The sequence below is a fragment of the Apus apus genome, chromosome 10 (genome assembly GCF_020740795.1).
Source record: "Apus apus isolate bApuApu2 chromosome 10, bApuApu2.pri.cur, whole genome shotgun sequence".
Lineage (NCBI taxonomy): Eukaryota > Metazoa > Chordata > Aves > Apodiformes > Apodidae > Apus > Apus apus.
In genome coordinates this window covers 3,607,839-3,633,549 of record NC_067291.1, presented here as the reverse complement: position 1 = coordinate 3,633,549, position 25,711 = coordinate 3,607,839, and the positions used below count along the sequence as shown (strand labels likewise).

The following is a 25,711-nucleotide window of genomic DNA, read 5'->3' as shown; positions in this document are numbered from 1 at the left end:
CCACTCAACAGTTGAATTTTTGATGGAGAGGAGGAAAGATTGATTATTTCTTTCTCAGCCTTTACTGCTGAGTGAAGTATTCTCTCAAGTTAGCATTACTTTCCTTTTTACACCTTGAGGACGTCTCCATCAGCTTTTGTGTCAGTAAAGCTGCTCTGATTCTTTCCTTCTGCTGATTTTGTGGAAACAATCCTGCACAATCCCTGTGCTTTAACGTGCTGCAGCTCAAAAGGCAGCAGGACTTACGGGTTTCCCACAGCCCCAGGACAGGAACAGTTTCTAGATCAGTCTATTCAGATAACACCACATGCCAGTCCCAGGGTGATGATAAGCTTCTGAAGTTGTGTATCCTCACATGTAACAGGAAAAGTGTTCATGAGGATGACAACTGCAATTTAAAAATGTGGATAAGTACAACTTCCAGGACTTCTGTGCATGAGTAGGCTCTCAAACCAGAAGAACAAAACCAGTTTATCAGTGGAAAAAATATTGGTTTATCTTATTTTTAAAAATATCTTTGTCCGATAAACTGGTAGTTGTGCAATTCATCATTTATCTCATTAAAATAGAATCGGGTTGTCTTTTATCAAATTAGTTTCCTGTGCAGGAATAAGCCTTTTTGATTTAATCCTGCACACAACACTGATACCTGGGGACAGGTGTCGCCATCTTAACATTAACAGGCGAGCTAAAATGCCAGAACTTCTCTGCGTGAGGCTTGCCCTGCATTTTCAAATCTCTTCTCTCTTTAATAGCAGTGTAGCTAATCAATTAGATCTTGCTTAGATCCCCAGAATCTCCCTTTTTCTCTTAGGTTTGTAAGCTAAAGGCACTGAGGTAAAACCAAAAAAAAAACAAAACCAAAACAGCTTATCTGCTGGAATTGTAGTAATTCAGAAAAATGTCATACTTTCCAAGGAACAGCTCCCATAGGAGCCCTTTTCATTTATGCATGGACAGAAAAGGATGGATTTAGAAAAATATGTCAGATATGACAAGTCAGAGAGTTTAACACAGGTGCTGAAATTGAACTTCATTAATTTTTCTAGGGGAAGGAGATTGCATTCAAAAGTTTATGCAGTTTCAGGGCAAAATGAGGTTTGTTTTATTTTACATAGAAAGAAAAGACTGATCTTTTAGTCTCACTGAGAGAACAAGAAAGATGAAAGAAAAGTTCTCTCCAGGAGGCAGGTAGTTTGCTGTCTGCAAATAAATGCATTGAACTGAAACTAGTTTTAGGGTACCATTCAATGAAAAAGGGCTTGCACAGCTCGACAGGTTGTTTGGGTGATTCATTCCCTTCACACATTGGTCTCTTTTTCTGTGCTTGAGGGGGAGGAAGATTAATGTGGGCAAACCTAACTTTGGAAGAAAAAAAAAGAACACCCTGAAGGTTTGTACTCAAAACAATAGGTACTTGTCCAAACCTGGCATGGAAACCACGTCAGATTTGGAGAAAGTGTAGAATTTGTATCTGTGGAGCAGAGCTAAGTGGTGAGTGTGGGTGCAGCCCCGTGCGACGCGCGGCTCTCGTGCGAGCGCAGCGGTGCCTGCAGTGCAGCGAGGACCAGGTGAGCTGGCAGAGCTGGCAGTCTGGCAGAGCCCCTCCAGGACATCTGAGCTCAGCCACCAGCAGGATTCTAACTGCTGTGGAGATGCTCTGAGTCAGCAACTGCAAAGTCAGTTGAGCAGTGTTTCTTTCCATTGCTCTATATTTAATTTAGTATCAAATTTTTACTGTCTTCAAGGACTAATTTCATTGCCAGGACAGACTACCTGAGGAAACTTCTTTCAGAGCAGTCAGAAACAACAACATATTAAGAATAGCACTATTAGAAAAGCATCTAGGCACTAGTCTTGAAGTGGGTCACACTGAATAATTTCTGTGTCCAGAAGATGGATGGGTTTTTATTTGGTATCTTGGATTTTTGTTTGCCAGGGCCTTTATAACCCAGAAATAATATGAGTCTACTTTTTTCAATAAACAGAAGAGAGGAAGTGTTAGCTCTGTGTTTGCCTTCCAGTTCATTTTGGAGGACAATACAGGTAGATATGTGAGTACAGTGCTCTAACTATATCCTACCTATGGCAGAGCTGATTTTTATTATGCCTGGATATGCAAGGTTAGCTGATTTTTTATCTGCAGAGCTTTTGGTAATATTCTATTGGCATTTTATGGTTTTATTTTTGCTTTTCTGGCCTTATAAAAATGTATCTTGACCATGTAAGAGGATTTTAAAAGGGTCTTTACATACTGCTTATAAAATAACTCCAAAGCCTAGTAGGAAAAGTTTGCCTTGCAAATGAAGGTTGCCTCTACCAAGATAAAGTTTAATTGTTTGTAGAGCTGTCAGAGTGATTTCTCAGTGGCAGATTTATGGTGGTGAACTGTAGTCCAAGTTGCTCATTGTCTGTATACCTGTGTGGGTTTTTTATAACAGTCTTGAAGCTTTTCTGAAATGGAAGGAGCATTATATTTAGAACTGCATTTGTGTCTTTTACTACTTTCTTTGGGAAAAAAAAAATAATTATCCTGGACAGCTCTGTTTCCTGTAAAATACTGAGATTTTCCAAGATGATTCAAACTCTGCTCTCTTGAAAACAGAGCAACAGTGAAGAATCTAAAAGTAAAAAAAGATGTCATAGTGAAAGGAGGTTTCCAGCTGCCATGCATGCAAAAATTTCTTCTATGGTTTTGAGCAGTTCTCATGAGGTCTTGAGTCATGTTATAAAACCATCCACTGGGAAGGATAATACTCATGTCTGTAGTGTTTGTGAGCCATCTAAAAACCTGTCCAGTTCTGTACCCAGTTTACTTACACCTCAGGCAGTGCTGAAATATGTTAGCACAGTAGATGACAGGTCCTAGGAAGCTTTCCTAGCACATTTGGAAAATAAACTGTTTGAGGCCAAAAAGCACTGAATGCCCCAGCTGGGCCAGGAGTTACTGGAATGGTTCCTGTTGGCTCATCTAGTGGAAATAGTTCTCAGGCAGATTGTGCTTTCCCTACTACTGGTTTAAATCCAGAATAACTTCACTCTGATGGAAAGAGAACAGGTGAGGCTAAAATAGATTTACCCTGCGATGTCTGTCTCTCTTTCTGGCAACGTTTTAAATCCCAGCTGCCTGCAGGCTGCAGACTCACTAGTGAGCTTTCCCACAGCCAGTGTGTTTGCAATGGGAGCTCTTGTTCTTGTTATGGCTCTTCTGGGTTTTGCTACGTCTCCCTCAGCAACAGTTTCCTGGACTGTGTGTCTGATCTTGGCTCCCACCATGTGAGTCTTAGCTGTAAATTCAGTGGAGCGGTGCTGCACGTTGTCGTGAGCAAGATCTGGGTGCTGCCTGCAGGTTTTTTTAGTTCTGCAAGCCTAGGACAGCAGCTACTAGCAGTTAACTAGCAGCCAGCTGCTTGTGGAAGGGGGAAAGTGGCACCGAAAAGTAAAATTGTCCCAGGAGATGTTGCTTTTTAAACCCTTCAGAGTAGCAAGTAGCTGGATACTTGTCTCCTGGGAAATGTAGTTTCTGCTGCTCTTGTGTTATTGGGGATGGACAGAGAAGAGTCACTTTTTTGAGTTCATTGCTTTAATTATCATTGTTTCCATGTCCAGTACTTCTAAATGAGAAAGCAGTATCTTCTTCCCACAGCAGCTCAGTTTAGCAGTGTTTTCCCTTAAGGAGCTTTTTGCTGCAAAATATATTTGAGGGGAGACTTTGCTTTAAAAATTCCGTTTGGTTACACAGAGAAGAAAATCCTGAATTCAGGTTTTGCCTGGCAGAAGTGTCTTTTGTTAATTCTAGTAATTATTACATATTTTATTACAGCTTGTCAGTGACATCTAATGTATTTTTCCCTGCTTTACTCTAAGCTCTATACTAAGTAGAAAAGGAGATAGGAGACTCAGTCTGGTCTTGTGCTTGAGGGGAAATTTTTTAGCATCTGCTTGTTCTCCCTCCCAGTTGATACCCCATGTTTTAAAAATCTTTAATACACTTCTCCATGGGCCCAGAGACTCCTACAACTCTCATTTTTGTCCCTCTTTCCCAACCTTTCTCACTTCAAGACGGGAAGCTTCAAAGCACTTAAACTGTACTTTCTGTGTATGCAGAAATGGATCAAGCTTTTTAAGACCCATTAGTCCAAGAGCAGCGAGTCCTGTATGGGAGACAGGAGTGTTCTGGGGACCTTCAATATATTAAACATGCAGTGGTGATAGTAGGTGCCCTTAGGCTGCAGCATGGAGAGTGAAGGAAGGTAATGCTATTACATGTTGTGTTATACATGTGAACCCTCTGCCATCCAATTAGAAGAGAGATTATTGTTGTCCACTTCTGTGACTCCCTGCTCACACATTCCCAGGCAGGACCAGAGTGCCTGATGGTGCATGATGTGATGGCCATAGCATCTCCTTGTCTTGGACCAGGCTGCTGGTTTCTGTAATGCTTCCCTCACAAGTTTCCACTCTTGAACACGTGGTTGTTCTGCTCTGAATTTACCACTCTGCTATGCTGCAGCTTTTCCAGTGATTTCACTGAAGTTGTTTCTGGTCACTAGAGGGGAGTGAACTCAGTGGCACCAGAAGTAACTCAGTAAGGCCATCAGGTTTGCTTCAGGACTCTGAGAACAGCCCAACATGACCAGAATTCCTCAAGCCTAGTGTGATGCATACTTACCGCTTTCTGTAACTCCAGACTCAGGAGGCAGAAGGAGTCCTTGCATTTCTTTCTTGTGGGCAGACCTGGTCCTGAGTCTAGGTTTTGCTTCTCTCTGAAATACACCCTTTTTGCCAGAGGCAGCTGCCATAACCTGGGTCTCCTTAGCTGGTTGGATAATTGACTTGTCCCAGTTTTGCTCTTCCCCATATGTTGCTATTTCCTATTTTTTCCTGATTCATGTTGCTGTCATCTTCTTTATTTCTCTTCTGAATAGTCTGATAGAAATTAAATAAAATGGTTTTTCATTCTTACATTTTTATTTAGCAGTTCCAGCCAGTCTGCAATAGAGCATTTGTGTATCAAAAATAGGCAGGAGTATGAGCAATAAATAGCAATGCCCATGAATGCTGTATATTTTCCTACCATTCTCTTTCTCATAGTTATTTTTCCTTCTTCAAAACCAATTAGTATAATGTGACAACAGGAATTTACAGTGGGACTGCCAAACCATATGTCTCTAAATGTCCATGGATTCCCAGCATGACTTTTTGTTATGCACTGAGACAGATGTGTGACACTGGAAACATTATTCAAACCTGTTCTGCTTGTCTGTAGCTTTGGGCCAGCATCAGTTTTTGTTGTTTTTTTTAAAATGGGTTACCCGTAACTACACATATTTTGGAGGTGTGGGAATGTACTTTCTTGTCCCTTGGTCCTGCAAAGATTCCTGGGGGGCAGTCTTCAGATGCAAACAAATCTATTAAACTTGCCTGGACTGTTCATAGAGATAAGGATGATCGTGGGAGTAAATCCTGCAGGACTGGGACCTTAAACCTGAGCAGAGCACAAGGATATACAGCAACTGTTGAACAGTCTAATCAGGGCAGTGCTTTTGTAGTACAGTACAGAAAGTTGTGAAACAATCATGATGCTCCTTGCAGCTCCATACTGTCAGGAGGCACTTCTGTATTGGAGGTTATTTTTCCTAACCTTCTCCTGGCCTGGGATCTAATAATCAGAATCTGATCTTTAGTATGATGGTTTGAAAAGAAACCAATCCTGGAGATTGCTAGGCCTGTGATACTGATGTTGGTATTTTGGCTGTGCTGCACTGTCAGCACTTCCCATGCCACAGGTTCCTGTAGGTATTGAGATGGAGGTGTGCAGTGCCAGCTGAAACTGCTGGCAGCTGAATGGGGCACATTTGTGATTTTTGGCACTTGAACATGATGATTTGGAACTGGGCTCGACTGTCTCAGTAACATATTCAGCTGTGACATAATTTGCAGTTTTAACCTTCCCATTAGATTTTTTTTTTTAATTTTTCATGTTGAAACGAAACAGTGACAGTTCAGGAAGCTCAGAACTAGTGTCTGAAACTATCTGGGATGTCTAGAGGATAACACTAGATGTGATGGCTTGCAGGATTTGTGATAAGGACTGCACTTGAGTGTGGGAGTGCACCATTTACTGTACTGAGACCTATGCACAAAGCTTGGGGCTTGCTGGGCTTTGGGCAGGAGGTCTTTAAGGCTCAGAATATACCTCTGGCCTGCATGGTGACCACTGCTGCACACCATGGTGTAGCTGACTTGTACACCTTGTACACCTTGCTTGTGTGATATAAAATGAAATCCTCTCATGTGGAAGGATACAAGTCTCACCCTGGCTTTGGTGGTTTGATTTCCTCCTATAGCTCCATCAGTGGTAGGGCAGTGCCCTGTCTATGTATCACAGAATCAAAGCTAAGTCAGTACCTTTTCCTTCCAAATAATTTAATAGGATTTCTTGACAAGCCCTGATGCAGTAAGTTATTTACATCTGTGGTCTGATTGGAGGATCTGCTGGATACTCATGTGAAACAAAACTAATCCTTGGGTTACATCTGAAGTATACGTAGTATATTCATATAGCAGTTCCTTCCAGAAATAGTTTGGAAGAGCAGATCATAGTGCTGGAATAATAATTCAATCTTTGGATGTGTTTTCCATTTTTACAGCTGCTGCAGGTGTTTGATCTGAAAATGCACAAAGCAATGCTGATGATGATCCTGTTTCATTTGATTGGAAGCTGGGCTGGGACTCAAAAGGGGGATAAGAATTAGTTTTGTTTTGAGCTCTGTGCATCTCACTCTGCCCTTAGCAGTGGCATATCAAGGCCTTAGCATGGGTTTATTTTTTTAAAAGGTTGTAGTCCACAATACATAAACAACAAATATAGAGTCTGCTTTTTCATCTATTCATTGTAGATGATATTAGCACTGAAGAGAATAGATTACTTCAAGGGTTAGTCAGAGGATTAAAGGTTAAGCAAATTGAAAACTAGGATGAATATAAAGGGAAAAAATAATCTTGCTATTGCCATCCAGTGGAGCAGGGAGGAAATGGCATTATTGAGCAGATTATTTCAAAAGGGGTAAGAAAAATATTTCTTCAAGAACAATCTTTCCTTGGTTTAATCACCCAAATGTTATTTGCCTTCTCCGATTGATGTAATTTGTGAATAAAGCAGTTGTTCCACCTGTGTTAGGACCTGGTACAAATGTCCACCCCCTTTTGGAACAGTACTGAAGTTTGGATACAGGCTTAGAACAAAACATCTTTTTAGAAGGTATGTTGAATTGGGGCCTAAATCTTTAGGTGATCCATGGGGAACTGTAAATGTTTTATTGCAGAGCATCCTTTCATACCTGTGCTTTGTATTGCCAACTGCAAGCTCTGCTTGTTAGTGCCTTGCAGGGTCTGTGATGCCCTTCTGTCTGTCTGCACTGGATTGTGGTGACACAGGGAATTCATACCCAACCACATGTTCACCTCACACAAATGACATCTGCTTTGTTCAGGTTCTACTACATAACAGACACTTAAATGGTGACATTTCTGCACACCAAAACCAATGAGCTGCTAAGTGCTTGGCTCACTTGTTGGTAGGCTTTTTTGTCCTAGTTTAAAATACAATCTTTAATTCCTTCTGTTATTTTGAAAAGCTGTAGAAGTTGTGTTAAAACTGTCCCATTTTCCTTGTGACTTCATCCTCAGACAAAGCTGCCAGTGTACTCTTGTTACAATCTCATGCTGGAAGATCATCAGTGGGTCTCTGCTGCATTGCCCTAAAGTTGTTTTCCATTGTAATCGTACATAATAATGGGATCCTAATGACTTTGCTAATAGACATCCAGGATTCAAATTGACTGTTTTTCTACTCTAATATTTTTCTTAGAAGGAGCAGCATAATGGAATCATCAGGAGGGTTTCAAAAAGTTCCTTCCCAGTTGTTTTTCTCTTGTAATGTACTTGGTGTGCTTGTACTTACAGCGTGAGATCACTGAGACAGTACTAAGAAACAGATTTAGTGTTCCTTTCAAAGCCCTGTGTGTCTGATAGGTGATGTAATTTGTGGAGCAGTGGTCTAATCCTAAATGGAAATTCAAATGGGATTATGGGCACTCAGCAGTTTTCAATATTGTACATTTAATAGTGATGGAGTTTCATTTTATCTTCTGTACTTTATGGTTGAAGCTGCAGGGTCACAAGCAAGCATTCAAATTTCATCAAAGAGCTTTTCCCATGGGCAAGATATGTATCTGATACTGATTTATCTTCCAGAAGTGATCCTGGCTGCATTTTTAGGGTGAATACAAGGTTGATGGGTTGAAGGTAAGTATAGACAGAAGAACTGCTATAAAAACAACAGTGATTAGAGGCCACTAGGATGGAGTTGGTCAAATGTGGTAGCAGACTGGTTTTAGAACAACAATGCTGAATATGCCTATGATAGGTATAGCTGAAGAAGAAATTCTTCTGACATGTGTAAGGGCCAGCTAGTCCTACATACTGTGAGGTAGAGTAAGTCTTTAATCCAGTTTGTGCTTTCTCTGATTCTTCATTTCTGTAAAGAACTCTCCCAAACTTTAGATGATTCATTTAGTAGCCATTTCTGTGTGAAAGCTGTGCTTTCATTCTCCTTGGAAGCTGAGTGCTTACTGCTGTAAAATTTGGTGGTTTTTATCTCCTGGTGGCTGAAAATAGCAACTGCCAAAGCTCTCTGGCCTTTGGATGACTATTCAGGTAGAAAAAAATTGTGCTTTCTTTAGTTCCAGTGTCATTTGACTTTCCCATAGTTACAAGGATTTCCAGAGAAGTTGCTTCTTCTGTTTCTCCCTGTGCCGAGGACTGAAGAGGTGATATTTTTTCATGGTTCAAATCTTTCTATTTATTGTGTGCTTAAAACCCATACAACAATTGTTAGTACTTCCTTCTGATCCCAGTGATACTGCCCCAGGCCTGAGGCATGCTGAAATTTGGCTAGTAAATAACTTAGTTTGCTCATTAAATGCAGATCTCTCAGGTTGCCATCTCTTCAAGTTGTAGAGTTATAAATTCCATCTTCTTGGCAGCAGGTCACAGACCATTCTTTGTGTTTATTATATCTCTCTATATTGTTGCACAGCAGGTTGCCTCTGCATTTTCACCACCACTGATATCCTAGCAAGTTTCCCCTGATTCCAAATGCTACTGTGTTCTGAGTCATGTGGCCAAGCTCCAGATTCTTAGACAGCTTTTACCCAGACTCCAATTTGGGACCTGGTAAGAAGATAGAGGTGCTATGAAGGACTGAAAAAGGCTTCTGAGTTTGGACATCATACATTAATCACTCCTGGCCTCTTTTGTGAGTAACCCAACAAACTTTGGCTCTATGCTTCCCTCTTCCTGCAGCTTTCTTGCCTTGCAGTCTGCATTCCTGTGGTCCTTCTGTCTGTCTTTCCTTTCCATCTTGGTACTCTGCAAGAGTCATTACAGCACCAAGTCAAAGCACCCTTAGCTCTGCATAAGAGCATGACACCTGCAAATGTCCAGCCTTCCATTCTTACTGATGTTGCCAAGAAGGGGCACAGCTGAGCAGGCACTCAGCTACAGAAACTGAACTGGGCAGTGTGGTGGATTAGTTCTCCCCATTTGATGGGCAGAAGCCACACTGCTGTTCTGAGCAGGAATATTTCTCACTCATTTTCCTCGAGGACTTTTTAGCATGTGGATCTTGGAGACTGTAGAAGGTTTGTGTGTTAATACAGTGTTGTACCCTCTTCTAGTTGGGATGTAATTCTTTGCTCAGTGTTGCTTTTCTGATGTTATTCTTCCTCCAGCATCTGCTGCTAGTTGAGTGAAGATTTCGTGTGGCAGGATTGGTAAGAGATTGAGTGTATTTGGTTTTGTGTCTCTTCAAGACAACACCTCCAAGAGAAATAAGAAACCCTACGTTCTTTAGGTGGGCCTGTGGCATGGCTGTTGCCCTGTTGCTTTTTGATGTCAGGGCCAACACTGGGAGAGGGGCTGGGATCACAGTTAACCTTTGCCCTTGTGCCTAAGTGTCTGTAATATCAGGATGCTTCTTCCTCAGTCCTTTGAAGCAGAATGTCTCCAGGACCTGCCTTGGGCTTGGGTTCTTTTCAAGCCCAGCAGGGATAGGCTGGTTAATGATGTAAAACTTAGTGGGAGTCTGAAGGAACTGGCAGATCAAGTTGTAAAGATTCTCTTGGTTTGCCCCTTCCAAGTATGGCACAAAAAATTCTCCTTACTACTTTAGGTAGGCAAAGGCTTAAATGATGCTTGTATCTAATCACTCTGAGATGCGTTTTTATTAAAAAACAAAACAAAATGAGAAGAATCCACCTGTGTACTATGCAGATGCTTTCCCGGCTGCATTCTGTTCTTGTTTTAAGCCTTGCTTACGAAAGAACACAAATAGCACGTGCAGCCAGGATTCATGAGAGACTTTTACTCACCTGTGACCTCTACTTCCACTTGAAAAGATGGGACAATTGTAGTTAGAGGTGCTGTTAAGTTGCAGTGACCCTGTGGTGTATAGGATATTCCTACTTATGACCTTTCAGTAAAGGGCTAAGCCTGAAAACCATTGTTATCACCATCCATCCTCTACTAACCTCCCAATAAACGAGAGAAAACCTTTTTGTCAGCCAGCGTCTATGCCTGCAGCACTGGATGCTGAACCATTTAACTGCTTTCAACTGTCAGCAGTTTTGGCTTATCTATTACAATGCTTCATTGAATTTCCAACTACTGTCATGAAATATGAAAATACTGATTTCTTTCCCATGTGAAGTGGGCCATCTGTGCATTGTTCAATGCAATATTATCTGCCCACTCTTTAGAGTGCTTAAATACTGTCATGGATGAGTCATGGAAGTGGGTTGGTTCCTGCACTCTGGTTATATAAAGTAAATTACAAGTAATGGTTTTAACATTCCTGCAGTCTTAAAAATGGAGATGTGTGAATTTCAGTTCAGCTGTCAGTCAAGCAGGTACTCTCATGTTGATGTAATGATAAACACATGCGAGATATCAAGATGTGTGGAATACAATATTTAAAAATCTGAGTTCACTTTTAGCCCAGTGCTAAGAAGCTGAAAGGCAGTACATGTGCTTCAGATCACTTGCAGATTGTGGATATTGGTGTGCTTACACTGCACACTGCTCTGCAGCCTGTTACATGGGTCTGTAGCAGAGCAGAGATGCCTGGGCAAAACCTGGAAAGAGAGGGGCCCCCTCAGGGAAACATCAAACCAGACATAAATGTTGAATTATAGGTGACAAAGGGAGCAGCCAGCAGGAACAGCACTGAATGGGGCAGCCTTTGGGGGGCAGCTTTTAAGGACCCAGAGGGGCAGCAAATACCACGGGGAAGCACAGCTTCAGCTTGGGTACAACCAAAGCTTCATGGTCCAGTTCAGTTCTCTCCCAGCCTGGAGGATGGTGTATCCTGGATGCCAACACAGACCTGTCCCATCGGCCTGTCCCAAGGCTGGTTTTCAGTACACTCCAGTGGGTTGTGGTAGGATCTGGCAGCACAGAGCTCCTTGGGTAGTTTGCAGCTTGTACAAGGTTCTGTGCTGCTGTGGGCACCAAAGCTAGCCCATGGGAAGTCATCTGAGAAAAGTGCACTGCACCATGGTCTGCAGGATGAAGGTACCCTGTGAAACCAGTGCTCAAAGTAAATTGCATTCCTGTGTTTTTGTGATGAGGTGTTCCCAAACAGCTACTGTGTAGAACTCATGGGCCCAGATAGCAGTCTTGATAGGATATGGTGTGTTGACTCTTACTGCTAAGAGCAGAGGTGGTTTATTGAGAAGAAACAGGAGTAGAAGGGAGGTTTTGTTGCCTTCTCCTGACAGAAGAGTCAGAGCCCAGACCAGGTTAGTCTGATCCACAGTAGGAATTTCTCTTATGCATGGGGCAGGGAGGTGTGACATGCCCCTTTCTTCTAAAGCTGAAACATGGTTTAAGTGCTCCTAAAAGTACCTCTGACTGGTTACTGTCATCTCAAGCAGCCTGACAGCTGGCTTAGATAGGACTCTATTATGTTTTGCAGTCCTTGGCTATTGTCTCATGCATGCTGTATCAAAGATGCCATCTGAGTACTCTGGATATTTGTAACTTAAAGTTGGGTAAAATAATGAGAGATTTGATCTGGCCCAAGCTCAACTCCATTGGATGGGTAGGTGTGTCATTCCCAGTTCACTTGTAGGAAACAGAGCCACACAGAGTTTTATAAACTGCAATGGCTTGTAGGCTTTGTGTTTGTTTTGCCTGGGGATAAAGCAGATCTAATTTCTTACTGTGTAAGCTCAAAATAAAAATAAAAATAACAGTTCTAAATACCAGGGCTTCTCTTGCAAAGTTGCTGAGTGAAGAGCTGTCAGGGTGCATTAAGAGCACAGTTACTGCAGCTGATTGTTTCATACAGTGTGTTGGCCAGGCTGTCTCCTGTGCAATCACAGCAAGTCATTGACCTAAGAATAGCTGCTTATAAGTTGTGAAAAAGTCTGGGAGGCAACTGAAAGTTCCTGCTGTGATTGGTACTGTGGAGAAATCTGCCAGAGCTATCAGAAAAATATTATCTTTTCATAAGAGATAGACCAGAATCCCAAGAATTCTTTAAAATATTTGGATAGAACATTGGCAGAAGTAGTACCATTTGCTAATGCTTAAGCTGGGGTTAATAGACTCAGTCCAGGCAAACACCAGGCCTTGGCATTGCCTGGATTGCAATGCTGTGCCTTGTTGTAGGAATGAGTTAAGAAAATAGCTGCTGAGGCTTGCTGTGGTCATGAAATACTGAGAATTCCATCTTTGTCTCTTTTGAGACAACTCTTCAGAAGTCATTATCTACAAAATACATATTCCCTGGTTCTCATACAGTCTAAAGCACTTTGGATTTGTCCAGAGCGCTGAAGTATAAATATCCTGACTGCCAATTTCCTCCAATCTGGCTGGATAAAACCCAACCAGTGATCTTTTCAGTGAATTAAGCCATTTGGAATTGCATCAGGAGAAAGAGCAACAGCTGCTTAACTTGTACACATAAATCAATGCCAGGTTGTTCAGGCACATCACTGTCCCTTTGAAACTCAGTGGCTGACATTGATTCTCTTCTAGGATTTTATCTTTTAGAGTTCTACTGATTTCTTTCTCTCTGCCATAATTAATTTTCTATCTTCTGTTTAGCTCACCAACTTTTCTTAATTACAGAGATGTCATTTTTATTTGTGTCTCTCTGGTCACCTGTTAGCATTTACTTCTGTTAAAGGTTTTTAGGGATTGCTTGAGTTGTTTCAGCAAAGATAAATTTTGCCAAAGGTTTATTTAATTTTTTAAGGAAAATAAAAAACCTTTTTATTAATGCAGTCATATTTCTTTCAGAAATGGAGAGGGGAAACACTCTGAAATCTCACATTTACAATTTTGTTTTAAACAAGTGTAGTTTGCAATGAAAACTCTAAAGGTTTCACAGGAAATCTTGTTTGTGTTTGGAAAATATTTAATACAAATTCTTCTCCAGCTGTCTTCAGTTTTGACTGTTTCTAAATCCTTTCCACCTTGCATTGCTTGCTGAACTGTCACTGCAAATATTCAGTCTACACCCTCCACCCAGAAATTCTCAGTGGGGACACAGAAGGGTTTTTAGCTCTTTCTCTGAGGGAGGATGGTGTTGCAGCAGCCCTGTTGCACTACACTGTTGCACTCTTGGATCAATACAGAGGATCAGAAAAGAGCTGTAAACCTATTCATAAGGGGGTGGTTTGGATTTGTTCCAGATTAGCCATGACACACACAAGAAGTTGCCATTTAATGACCTGGTGGTTACTTATCTGTGAGACTATAACCAGCATCTACCTGATAGCAACCACACGTTACAGAGCTCTTCACCCAGAGATGTCTGAACATCTCTTAAGCCTGCTTGTTTTTGCTTCTCTTCTGTCCCAGGTGAAGCAGAGCTACAGAGATGGGTATTTTGTCCTGTATCTTGAGGTGGGTCAATGGCAGGTGAGGCAACAAGAATCAGTACCTTCTCAGGTCCAGCAGCATGTGGGAGGTTCAAAACAAGGAAAAAGAGATGAGGGTTGTTGCAACATGTGGATAAGCTGTAGAATTCCTGCCAGAGTTTTGCAGATGCCAAAAATTTCCATGAACAAAGTTGTGGAAGAGACATTCATCCTGTCTAGGCACGACTAAATACCTTGGTACCAGGAAGCTGCTGAGGGTATTTGGGGCTAGTACTTTTCCTCTTGTTTTCTTCCCTGTGCGTCTGGCTTGGTCAATTTGAGAGGCAGGATACTGGGGCCAGAAAAATATTTAGTCCAGCTCCATATGGCTGGACCTAACATGTTCTCAGCTAGAAGGTGAGAGATTAATTAGTTTGTAAATGTAACTATCTGATCTCTAAAGATTGACCCTCATGAAAAGGGCTGAGAGGCATCCTCAGGTCAGTGTCACACAACATAACCTCTTGTTGTCAGGCATTACCTGCTCTGTGGGCAAACATCAAGCTGCAGTTTTGAGTGCTGGCACTCTGGCACCTTTTGTGAACACTACATTGATTTTTAAAGTGAAAAAAGAGCTGAGCCACTGCCAAGAAGTGATGAGTCTGGGGAAGGTACATGAGACTTGGGAGGAGGCACTAAGTGAGAGATTGTTCCGGACAAGATCCGTGCTCTGAGCCGTGTGTTACTGCACTGAACTGGAGCGTGTTAAATGATGGATAGGAGATGCAGGCTGTCTCCAAGCAGCACAGAGACCTCAGGGACTGGTAAATAATACAATTCTTCTGCTGTTAGTGGGATGACTCACTGCTTGCTGTCTGTTTTAACCACCTGCTTCAGGAGCCAGAGGAGGACGGGGCAGTCTCTGAAACCTGGATTGCAAGAAGAAACAACTAGTTTTTCAGCTCTCACTGCTACCTGCTTATTCCTTATCCAGCTGGATATGAAAGATGACAACAGCAATTACTGGTAAGGTAGCCTTGGCAAGGCAGGCAGATTCTGTCCTTCTGTGTTGTTTGGCAATGGAGACCTAGACCCACAAGTTGTTTGTCTCCCTTGGCTCTCCTAGAAACCAGTGAAGCAGGAAGGTGACAGTTGACATGAAGCTTTCCAGATTTGTCTCTCAGAGCTGCTGCCAGCAGGTGCCTAGGGCTTCCCTGTGCACAGAAGCCTCAGACAGTGCTGTGACAGAGCCCTTCTGTCCAGGGAAAGCCCCTTAGATCACTGACCCAGACACCCAGGTGCTGCCTGTGGATCAGTAGTGGCACTGGCAAAAACCTGATGCTTTGTCCCTTCATTCTGTCCATTTGCCCAGGCCCAAAATAGTCAGAAATTAAGTCCTCAGTTTTCTCCCCCAGTGTTGATATATAGAAAACCAGGAGCCATTTCCACTGGTCCATCCCAGTTCCACTGTCCAATGTTAGGGGCAGCTCAAAGCTTCTTAGCAGCACTTATAAAGCCAAATTTCATTGTGGGAGCAGAATGGTGTTGCAGGATGCCCAGACCAAGGAACAAGTTGCAGTGGTTCCTCTTTCATGCACCACTGTCCTTTCCAAGCCTGGTTCTGGGTCTGTCTTTGCTCACAAATGGACACAGTGAACAAATGCAGGTCCTCAGCTCCTTGGAGGGAAGTTTGAATGAGATTTTGATACAAGTACCAGCCATCAAGTCAAAGAGCAATATTGCAGAAGGTGAGTGGAATTGGTTAACCCCTTCCCAGATCTGTCTGGAGCAGAGGGTAGCGAGAAAGATTAAACCTGTTTCTTTGATGTTCTTCATTTTCTCCAACAGGAGGAGCACTGTAGTCTGGGCAATATATCTTTACAAGTGATTCAGCCAGAAATTCAGGAAAAGAACTTAGCAAACTGTACATCAGCTTATGTGAGAAGTGTAGGAAAGCTAAAGCAGTATTTTGCAAGCAATTTTGCCTGTATTTGGACTTAAATACAGATCTAAGCACAGACCAATTGCAATGATTGTCACAGCTGTGTTTTTCATCTGTAATTAATTTGATCCCCACAGCCAATCACATCTGTCTGAAAGCAGGATTTGACCAATTGCCTGAAATTAATTGAAAGAGATGGTCAGAAATGCCTGGTAATATGGTGGGAAAACATAACTCTGCTGCTCTGCATTAGCAGGGAAGTTTTCATTACAACAAAGAGATCAGCTTCAGTGTTGTTGCAGACCTTCCTTTCCAAGGGTCCTTATTCAGATATAAAGCCAGAAGTTATTTTGGATTAACTTTGAGCTCAGATATTTAAGATTTGTTAGTGATGTGAGATAAAAGTAAAGAATAAGTTAATCTTTGTTATGTCATAGCATGGAGGGACCACACTCAGAACAGTCAAACAAAAGCTAAAAAACTGCATGAATTTATTTCTTCTATAGGTGCTTTGGCATCTTTCTAGCTCATTGAGGTGACTGTGTAAGTGAGTAACTCTCACTGCAGTGAACAGTAAAACTGGAAAAAACACCAAATTCAGGATGTGGCCTGTTCTTTTACTGGGTAATACTAGTAAAGAAGTATTTAGTGTTATGTGACTGTTCAGCAGGGAATGTCCAGCACCATGTAGTGAGGTTAGGCTTAGTGCATCAATTACTTTCATGTCATTGACACACATAGATTAATGTTCATATAATGTGTTCCATTTTTGCTATAATACCATAGCTGAGGCTGTAGAAGGGAATGGTGGGACAGGGCAGAAGAAAAGAGACTGGAGAAATAGAAAAGGAACAAGGATTGAATTAACCCTAGCAAGAAAAGTGAGGTTCAGGGGCAAAAAAAGGCCAGACACCACAGTCCTTGTTCCAGGAGTGTTGCTTGAACACATCTTAGGGATGCAATTAATGGACCCTTGGTGGGATGCTCCCTATGGTCGTGGCAGATATTTTTTTGTTCTTTTCTAGTACAGAAAACTTTCAAAGTGGAAGAAAATTCATAGAAGTCCAAACTGCCAGGTACAGCTGTAGCAACTTTATCTGAATTGCTGAGATGCACTAAATCCTCCTTTTTATAATCAGACTACTCTGAACTTCAAGTACCTCATCATCCTCCACTGGTTTTGTCTCTTTTACTGATGGAGAATCTGGCAGATGATGAGTAAAATGTCACAGTTTCATAGTTCTTGAACTGCATAAGGCTTGCTGCCCTACTGTCTTCTCCATCCTAGGGCCAGCCTTGTATTCAGGTCTAATTTTTTGGAGCCTAGTCACTGCCTGCCCAGGGCTGTTACTAATCAGTTACTTGTGTGAGATTTGGGGACTTCTGCATATCTCTTTGTTTTGGGATCCAGTTCTTGCTTATATTTGTTAGTAGTGGCCTCTGCAGCCCAGGGGGAGAGGGTTAGTGTTTTTTGAAAAGTGCTGTTCTCTGTTTTCCTGTTTTCCTTTTTTTTTTTATCCAGAAGCTATTGATTGTCTGCTTGGTAGTAGGATTGCCACCACTTTGCACCAACATCCAGCCTCTTTTCACATCTCAGACTGCTCCATATCTATAACCACCCTTCATCACAACAAATAAGATGCAAATATGGGGAACTGGATTGTTCCCTAGATCAGCCTCCATTATTTACTAGTTCATTTCCGTGACTACACTCTGTCCTTAATCCATAACAGTGAGTTTCACTTGTCTGTCTCTTCTCCAGTGAATTTGATGACTGCAGGGTGCTCTCTCATTTTCTTTTAGACATTCAGATGAGACAGATGACAGATGAAAATGAAATGAAGGCACCAGCAGGCTGTGTGACCTGCTTGACCTCATGTGGCTGTTGTGAGGTCCCACATGCAGAGCCTGTGACAAAGCTGGGCAAATCATCCAGATGTCCTTGTCTCTTTGACACATCTTCCAGACCAGATAGTCTCCCAAAGTATCAGGCAGTCAGACCTTACAAATAGGCTAATAGGGCAGTGTGGCTGTAAATCAAAACAGTGCAAACATTTGTCAGGCCATGAAACATGAACAGGAATAACTGTATAATCTGTAGAGCCTTTGTACCTTAAGTGTGATTACTAGGGGTTTGTACTGGCTTTTTTCGAGGGTAGCAGTGATTGAAGTAAATTGTGGAAATACTGCAGTGATGCATCTGCTTCTGTAAAGTACGGGATCACTCCCAGAGGGAGTGGTTTCTGGGAACGTAGGATTGAAGTTCCAGAAAGAGGCCTGTTGCAACGAAATAGCCTGTCTGGGGATCAGCCACACTGCTCCTGCTAATTGAGAGGGTCTCAGCAGGAATGTTCTTTGACCATAGTAGGAAACACTTCAGATCACCATTGTCTTTAGGTTCCTGACTCTATACCCAGCTATGCAGGGCAAGGGCGGGAGTGAAAAGGCACAGCTGGGAAAGGCAAAATCCAGAAAAAGACGAAACAGCATCGTTTCAGAAGGGGAACCTGAGGCTATTTCTCTCAGTCTTCCCTTAGCCCAATTTACACACGAGGCTCAAAGTCTCAGTCTTATGAGCATTTACATAATATCAAGTTTATACTTCAGAAATGGTGTTATTTATGTTCACCCAGGTCACCACCCCTAGAGACATGCTTTGAGATCATCTGCTGTGAAAATTGATTTACAAAATAACTCTCTGGCTAGTAGCACAGTGAGGGAAAAAGGGTACGATGGTAAGGAAACCAAAGAGAGCTGGCCAGAAAGAACTACAATATTGCTTTGGAGACAGTCTTTCTAGATGTTCAGCAGTGTTTTCTTAGTGCACTAGGACACGATGCCTGTCTTAAATCTCCCCTATTTTTATCTGATACTGCAGTAAGAGGAGATGGGCCCAGTGCAAACCACAAGGATGCTCTCTTGTGGCAAAGAGGGGCTGTGCAGGGAATACGTGGAGCTGGAATCACCTTCCGTTTCTTGGGAAACGGAATGCTTTCACACTCAAGTAAGGTGAAGACATTATCAGCTGTACTAGAGAACTTTCACAGCAGCATGAATAGATTGTCTAGTTCTCAGGTCCCTGGAACCTGTTTGCTCTGCTGGAGGGTGCAGTTGTACTTCTGTTTTTCTGACCTTCTTAGGGGTGGGTGCTCAGCATGCCTGGGTGTTTACTCCCCTTGTCAGGTACTCATAGCTGCCTCCCAGCCAGCTGTTTCTCTGGAAGACTTACAGGAGAGGAGCTGTCAAAGGGCAAAAATCAGTGGGGACATAGCCAGCTGTTCCCCTGAGACATGCTGACTGCTTCAGTGAGCCCTGCAAGCCAGGAAACTCGGTCCTGGCTGCCTTGTCTGTGCAGACAGCAGGAAAATCCCACAGCTAAGGCTACGCAGGATTGTCTCCCACCCCTGCCTTACAATACTTTCTAGGTTTATTGGGGCCAGGGCCAGGAGAGGATGGCATGGGAAAAGGCTGGTGGCTGACACAGCTATGAAGTATTCAATGTTTAGCACTGAGCAGCAAAATCAGAGCCATGGGTGGAAAACCTCATTACTAAAACTGGCGGGAAAACTGGAGGGAAGATGGGATGTTTGCAGACTGTTGATGTAAGGTAGTACTGCCAAATAAACACTGGAAATGCTATGCAGTTAGGTCATTAGCAGGGTGTTTTCCAAAAGTTCTTGCCATGTTCTGCAAAAGAAACAGTAGTTAACTGACAGCTAAATCAGTGGTGTATAAAAGTTAATATCAAACAAATGTGAAGAGCATTGTCTGCCAAGCAGTTGGTTTGATTATGAGTGACAGGTATCAAAGCAAACATTTGATGTACAGAGGAAAATGTTGTCTGTAACTCTGCCTTGTCACACAATATTCTGCTGAAGATAAGTGGCTCTGCCCAGCTTCCAGGTGACCCAAAGCTACCCTTACAAAGTTAGAGCAGGACTTTCCAGGACATGCAATCAGGAAGCATGATCCCAAAGTGTCAGATGGGATGATCCAATGCAGCCAGTGCAGACAAAGCAGACTCCAGTGGCTAGTGGACTTGTTTCTTCTTGGAGCTGGGCATCCTTTCACCTCTGTGGCCCCAAGTGTTCATGTAGGTGACCAAGTGCTAGTAAGTATGAGGGTCTGGGCTGTGACTAACACTGAAGCCATGGATGGAGAAAGGGTCCAGAAGCAGCAGAAGTACCACTGGAGGTTGAGTAACTAACTGAAGTAGGTGACATTGGAGATCCCAGTTTAACAGCTCATCTGGAGCATTCATAAAAAGCCCTTCTTATTATGAGCATTTAATATATTAGCATATATAAGATAGGGATATAGGGCTGATCAGGAGAGATTTGAACAGTTTCCAGGATTTCTAGTTGAAAATGGGTTGAGAAAAGTGAAATAAATGGAAAAATATGAAGGAAAGAAGTAATGGATATATTTTGAGTCTTGCTGCTTCTCCAAACTGTGATTTTTTCCCCTGTGAAAATGTGGCAGTTGAATCAAGTGGAATAGATTTGCTTTGGAGCATGAATGTGAGCAGATTTTCCTTTTGCAACACTAAGTTGTAACCTTGCCAATGGATCTGCACTGGAAGCTGTAAATCAGACTGTGTCCTGTGCTGCACTCAAATGGTAGAACTGTTCACCACAACTCTCTGTGGCTTCCTACAGAATTCCCTGATCCACCTAAGTATGAGCCAACCAAATATTGGCAAACAGGTGGAAGGCTGCATGAACCTCAGGAAAAAATGATTTCTAGATGCTTTTTGAGAATATAAAGCACGTTCTGGATTTTAAAGTAGAGTGACATTATGAGGTATCTTTAATCTCCTTCTTGGAAATACCATGTGGTTTTTCCAAGGTGTTGAACAGGAAAATTGATGTGATTTAATGAACAGAAGCAATTGTCTAGTAGTAACACTCTTCTCTTGAACTTCTTGGTTCCGTTTAATTCAAGATGATGTATTACCTGAACTAACACATCAGCTTGGTAGGAGAAAAAAAGAGCCATAGCAACTAACAGGGAATTGTTGTTGGAGGTCCAGATTTCTGGTCTCCTCTGGATGGATACCAGCCCAGAGCAGCTGCAGTGGTTTCATGAGAATACTCCAGATTTACCCGATTGTCAGTGACTTCTTGTCAGTGAAGACAAGAGAGAAGTGTTTGCGAAGTCTTCTGAGAACCAACTGTGATGTCTTGAGAATATTAAGAATTATTTTCTCCCCTTCTCCCCCAAAAGATTTCCAGACAGTATTTCCTTTTTGTATGCGTTTTACAGATTTTTGAAACTTGTCAAATTTCCAGAGCAAACCGGGTTTGGAGAACAAAACTACCCCTTTAATTAGCCAGCTAGATGCACTATTCCCCATGTCTCCCACTGAGGGGGCACTTCCCTGCTTTTCAAGGAAGCTCCCTGGGAGCTGGAGTGGCTGGGGGACAAGGTCCCGCTGTGACTGGTTCAGCTGCAGTCAGGGAACCACAGCTGCTGGTTTTCTTTGAAAAATGTTCCTCTCACGCCATCTTCTGGTCAGCTCTTTGGGATGAACTGTACCTGGGTTTGAGAGATCCTGCTCTTAACCCTTCCCTGCTCTGTTGCCCTCAGGAGGTGAATCAAGATGGTGCAATGTCATAGAATCATCGAACTATTCAGGTTGGAAAAGTCCAACCGTCATCCCTCCTCTACAAAGTTCTCCCCTAAACCACATCCACCAACACCACATCCAAACGACCTTTAAACACCTCCAGGGATGGTGACTCCACCACCTCCCTGGGCAGCCTGTTCCAGTGTCTGACCACTCTTTCTGTGTCCAGTCTAAACCTGCCCTGTTGCAGCTTGAAGCCCTTCCCTCTTGTTCTGTCGCTAATTACCTGTGAGAAGAGACCAGCACCAACCTCTCCACAATGACCTTTCAGGTAGTTGTAGAGACTGATGAGGTCTCCCTCAGACTCCTCTTTCTCAAACTAAACATTCCCAGCTCCTTCAAGTGTTCTTCATAAGATTTATTCTCCAGGCCCTTCACCGGCTTCGTTGCCCTTCTCTGTCTCGCTCCAGCACTTCGAGGTCTCTCTTGAATTAAGGTGCCCAAAACTGAGCACAACACTCCAGGTGTGGCCTCACCAGTGCTGAGCACAGGGGGACAATCACCTCTCTACTTCTGCTGGTCACACTATTTCTAATCCAAGCCAGGAATGCCATTGGCTTTCTTGGCCACGTGGGCACACTGCTGGCTCATGTTCTTGTCCATTAGAACCCCCAGGTCCTTTCCTGCCAGACACTTTCCAGCCACACTTCCCCAAGCCTGGAGCGTTGCCTGGGCTTGTTGTGGCCCAAGTGCGGAGCCCAGCACTTGGCCTTGTTGAAGCCCAGACCATGAACATTAGCCCAACAATCTCATCTATCCAAGTCTCTCTGTAGAGCCTCCCTATCCTCATGCAGGTCAACACTCCCTCCCAGCTTGGTGTCATCTGCAAACTTACTGATAATACACTCTAGGTCCTTATCAAGATCATCAATAAAGATGTTAAACAGAAACAGTCCCAACTCTGAGCCCTGGGGAACACCACTTGGGACTGGCCTCAGCTGGATTTGACTCCACTGACTACCACTCTTTGGGCACAACTGTCCAGCCAGTGCTTGATCCAACAGATCATATGCTCATCTAGGCCGTGAGCAGCCATTTTTTTTACAAGAGTTCTACAGGGAACCATGTCAAATGCTTTTTGGAGGTCTAGATAGACAATATCCACAGCCTTTCCCTCATCCAATAGTCAGGTCTTCAGGTTATATAAGGAGATCAGGTTCATCAGGCAGGACCTGCCTTTCATAAACCCATGCTGACTGGGCCTGATCCCCTGGTTATCCTCTATATGTCTTCTAATAACACTCAAGATGATCTGCTCCATGACCTTCCCTGATACCAAGGTCAGACTGACAGGTCTAAAGTTTCTCAGATCCTCCTTTCTGCCTTTCTTATAGCTGGGTGTTACATTTGCTGCCTTCCAGTCCATTGGGACCTCCCCAGTTAACCAGGACTTCAAGTAAATAATGGAAAGTGGCTTGGCCATCACATCTGCCAACTCTTTGAGCACCCTTGGATGTAACCCATCTGGTCCCATAGACTTGTGTGTGTCTAGGTGGTGTAGTAAGTCTCTGACCACTTCCTCTTTAATCATGACGACCGCATTCTGCATCCCCTCCCTTTCTCCTAGCTGCTGTGGCTGGATATCCATGGAACAGCTAGTTCCACTGCTAAAGGCTGAGGCAAAGTAGGTGTTGAGCACCTCAGCCTTTTCCTCATCCTTTGTTACTAAGAGTCCCTTTGCATCCAATAAAGGATGGAGATTTTCCCTCATCCTCCTTTTGCTGTTAATGAACTTATAGAAACATTTTTTATTACCGCTAAAAACTGTAGCTAGTTTGAGCTCTAGCTGTGCTTTGGCTCTCCTAATTTTCACCTTGCATAGGTTCACTTCATCTTTATATACTTCATGAGTGACCTGTCCCCTCTTCCAAAGGTAACAGACTCTCTTTTTGTACCTAAGGTCCAGCCAAAGGTCCCTATTTAGCCAGGCTGGTCTCCTACCCCGCTTACTTTTTTTTTTTGGCACACAGGGACAGCCTTGTTTGGTGAAAGAATTGCCAGGCTCTTTCCTCCTTGTCCCTCTTGCTCTCCCCAGCTTGTGCTGACCAGCAAACAAGGGGTGCAGATGCACTTGCTTATGAGCATGTTGGAAAAACCTGTTTGCATGAAACATCAGTTTTGCTCACAGTTATAAAAGTCCCAGAAAATGCTGAGCTCCATCACCACCTAGATGGAAGCTCCATGTGTGCTGGATGGTCTCTTTCTTGAGGCAGGCTTTTCTGCCAACAGTGACAAATTAAACTCCTTGGTGCTAGTATGAGTTTTCTCCTTTTTGACCATAATTTTTCCATAATTGCTCACTCTGAAGGGCTATTTGGCTCCCTGTGACTCAGCTCATGTGCAGCCTGTTGGATTAAAGTGGTGTCTAGAGAAACATCCTGAGCTGCTGAGAGAGAAAAGTTGAAAGTAGGTGCCCCTCTTTGGAGGGATGTAGATGTTAATTTTGGGGACTGGAGAGTAGTGAGCTCACAACTGATTAAACTAGCAAAAGTAGAACTAAAGATCTGAAATTAGTAGACTTAATTACTGATTACTGGGAGAAAAATTACTGACTACTGGGAGAAAAAAAAAAATCCCCAAAGCTCTGGGCTTCTTGCCTTGGTAGTTACATGTTGGTTTTTTGGGCTTTTCTTCCTCCATCCTAAAAAGAATGTTACCCAACTTTGTGTTTCTAAAAATGTAAGTACTACGTGTAAGTTATGCTGAAGACTGACTTTATATGCTCATTTAATGATTGTATCCATGCATCATTTAATCAGTAGAGATGAAGCTGTTTCCTCAGCTGTTTTTTGAAATTGCTACAGACAATGATACTTGGAGAACTTGTGCTCTGTTGTTACAGAAAGAGACTTCTACTGCTAAATAGGGATAGAAAATTTGGAAGGCAATCACTTTTTAAAAAAAGCTAGAGGAGTTTTTGGTACTACACATCCCTCTGCCTTTTCACTACTTTAAATGGATTATAATCACATTTTTCTTTTTCTTTAATGTTTTCTTCTTCTGTGTGATGTGTGATAAACTCACACAAACAACAGGGGAAACATACTGACAGTCTTGGGGAAACAGTGAAACTGTAAAATGCTGCCAGGCACACAGAGCAAACTAAGTCAAACAACAGGAAACAAGCAATTATTTTTAGGCAATATATGTTGTAATAGGAGCCAAAAAGATTCTGACAGCTGTGTGATTTTTGAAAAGAGAAAACACTATCCCATCACAGATGAGGTTCTACTTGATGAAAGGTTCAGCTTAAATGCTGCTTCTCACTTGCCATGACTGATGTGGTCCACTGGGAATTTCAAAACATTGGAGGGGGATGCAGCCTCCACAAAGCCTTCATTTGGAAGATGTAGCCAAGTGATCTTTGTCTCACTTCCCTGGATGGGGACTGTAGGGCAGAGTTCTACAGCTGAAGCAATGTAGGATTCACTGCCTCTGGGAACACCACCCTTTCCAAGTGGCTCTCATGCTTCTCATGGACCACAAAGCCTTTGTAAACCCTTACTGAAGAAGGCAGGTGAGACATTGGGCCTGAGCTGTAGCTCTGCAGCTTATGAATTTTGCTGTGCAAGTACCAGCCTGGCATCTTGGTGTGAAGAAGACTTCAGAAACCCAGCTTCAGGATACCTAGCCTTAGCTAAATCCCATCTGAGCTGTCTTAGCTGCAAAGAACAAATTAGAAATTCAGACAGATGGGAACCCCTCAAAAAATGGATGCTATTTTGTCTCCCAAAAGGATTTTGATAGGTTATTTAAAGCTATGCATCCTACTGCCATCTCTGTCTGGTGTCTGAGCCACAAGGCAAAATTAACTCAGAGATTTGTGTCTCAGCATGGGAGAGGCAGAGTTGCCTTTTTATGTTTCAAGTGGCACCATCAGCAGCAGATAGGACTGAGCAGGGGAAGAGCTCTCCTTGGGTCTAGAGGAATTCACTGCCTAGATCCCATATGAGGCTCTAAGCATGTGATGGCTACTTTTAAGTGTGAAAAAAAATATCTCTGTGTAGTTGCTCTAATGCATATAGAGCACCCAGCAGTATTGCTTGGTATGTGGCTGCCTGGAGTTAGCTTTTAGAGGAGATTCAGCAGTTGGGTTTTGGGCCATGAAGTTCTCATGTCCTACAGGCATCAGGCAGGAGTGATTGCTTTTGCACAGGTATCTGCAGCTGCTAGAAAACCTGTATCTCCAGAAGGCAGCAAACACAT

At 42.8% G+C, this 25,711-nt stretch overlaps 1 long non-coding RNA gene across 1 annotated transcript in view; it reads left to right on the top strand.

Annotated features, from left to right (window-relative positions):
• Positions 1 to 9,131: 9,131 nt before the first annotated feature.
• Positions 9,132 to 25,711, top strand: part of LOC127388825 (uncharacterized) — a 29,615-nt gene continuing 13,035 nt past the window's right edge. The window contains exons 1-3 of the long non-coding RNA XR_007890460.1: positions 9,132 to 9,322; positions 13,936 to 13,980; positions 14,832 to 14,960. This is a non-coding gene — a long non-coding RNA (uncharacterized LOC127388825). The remainder of the gene's footprint in view (positions 9,323 to 13,935; positions 13,981 to 14,831; positions 14,961 to 25,711) is intronic.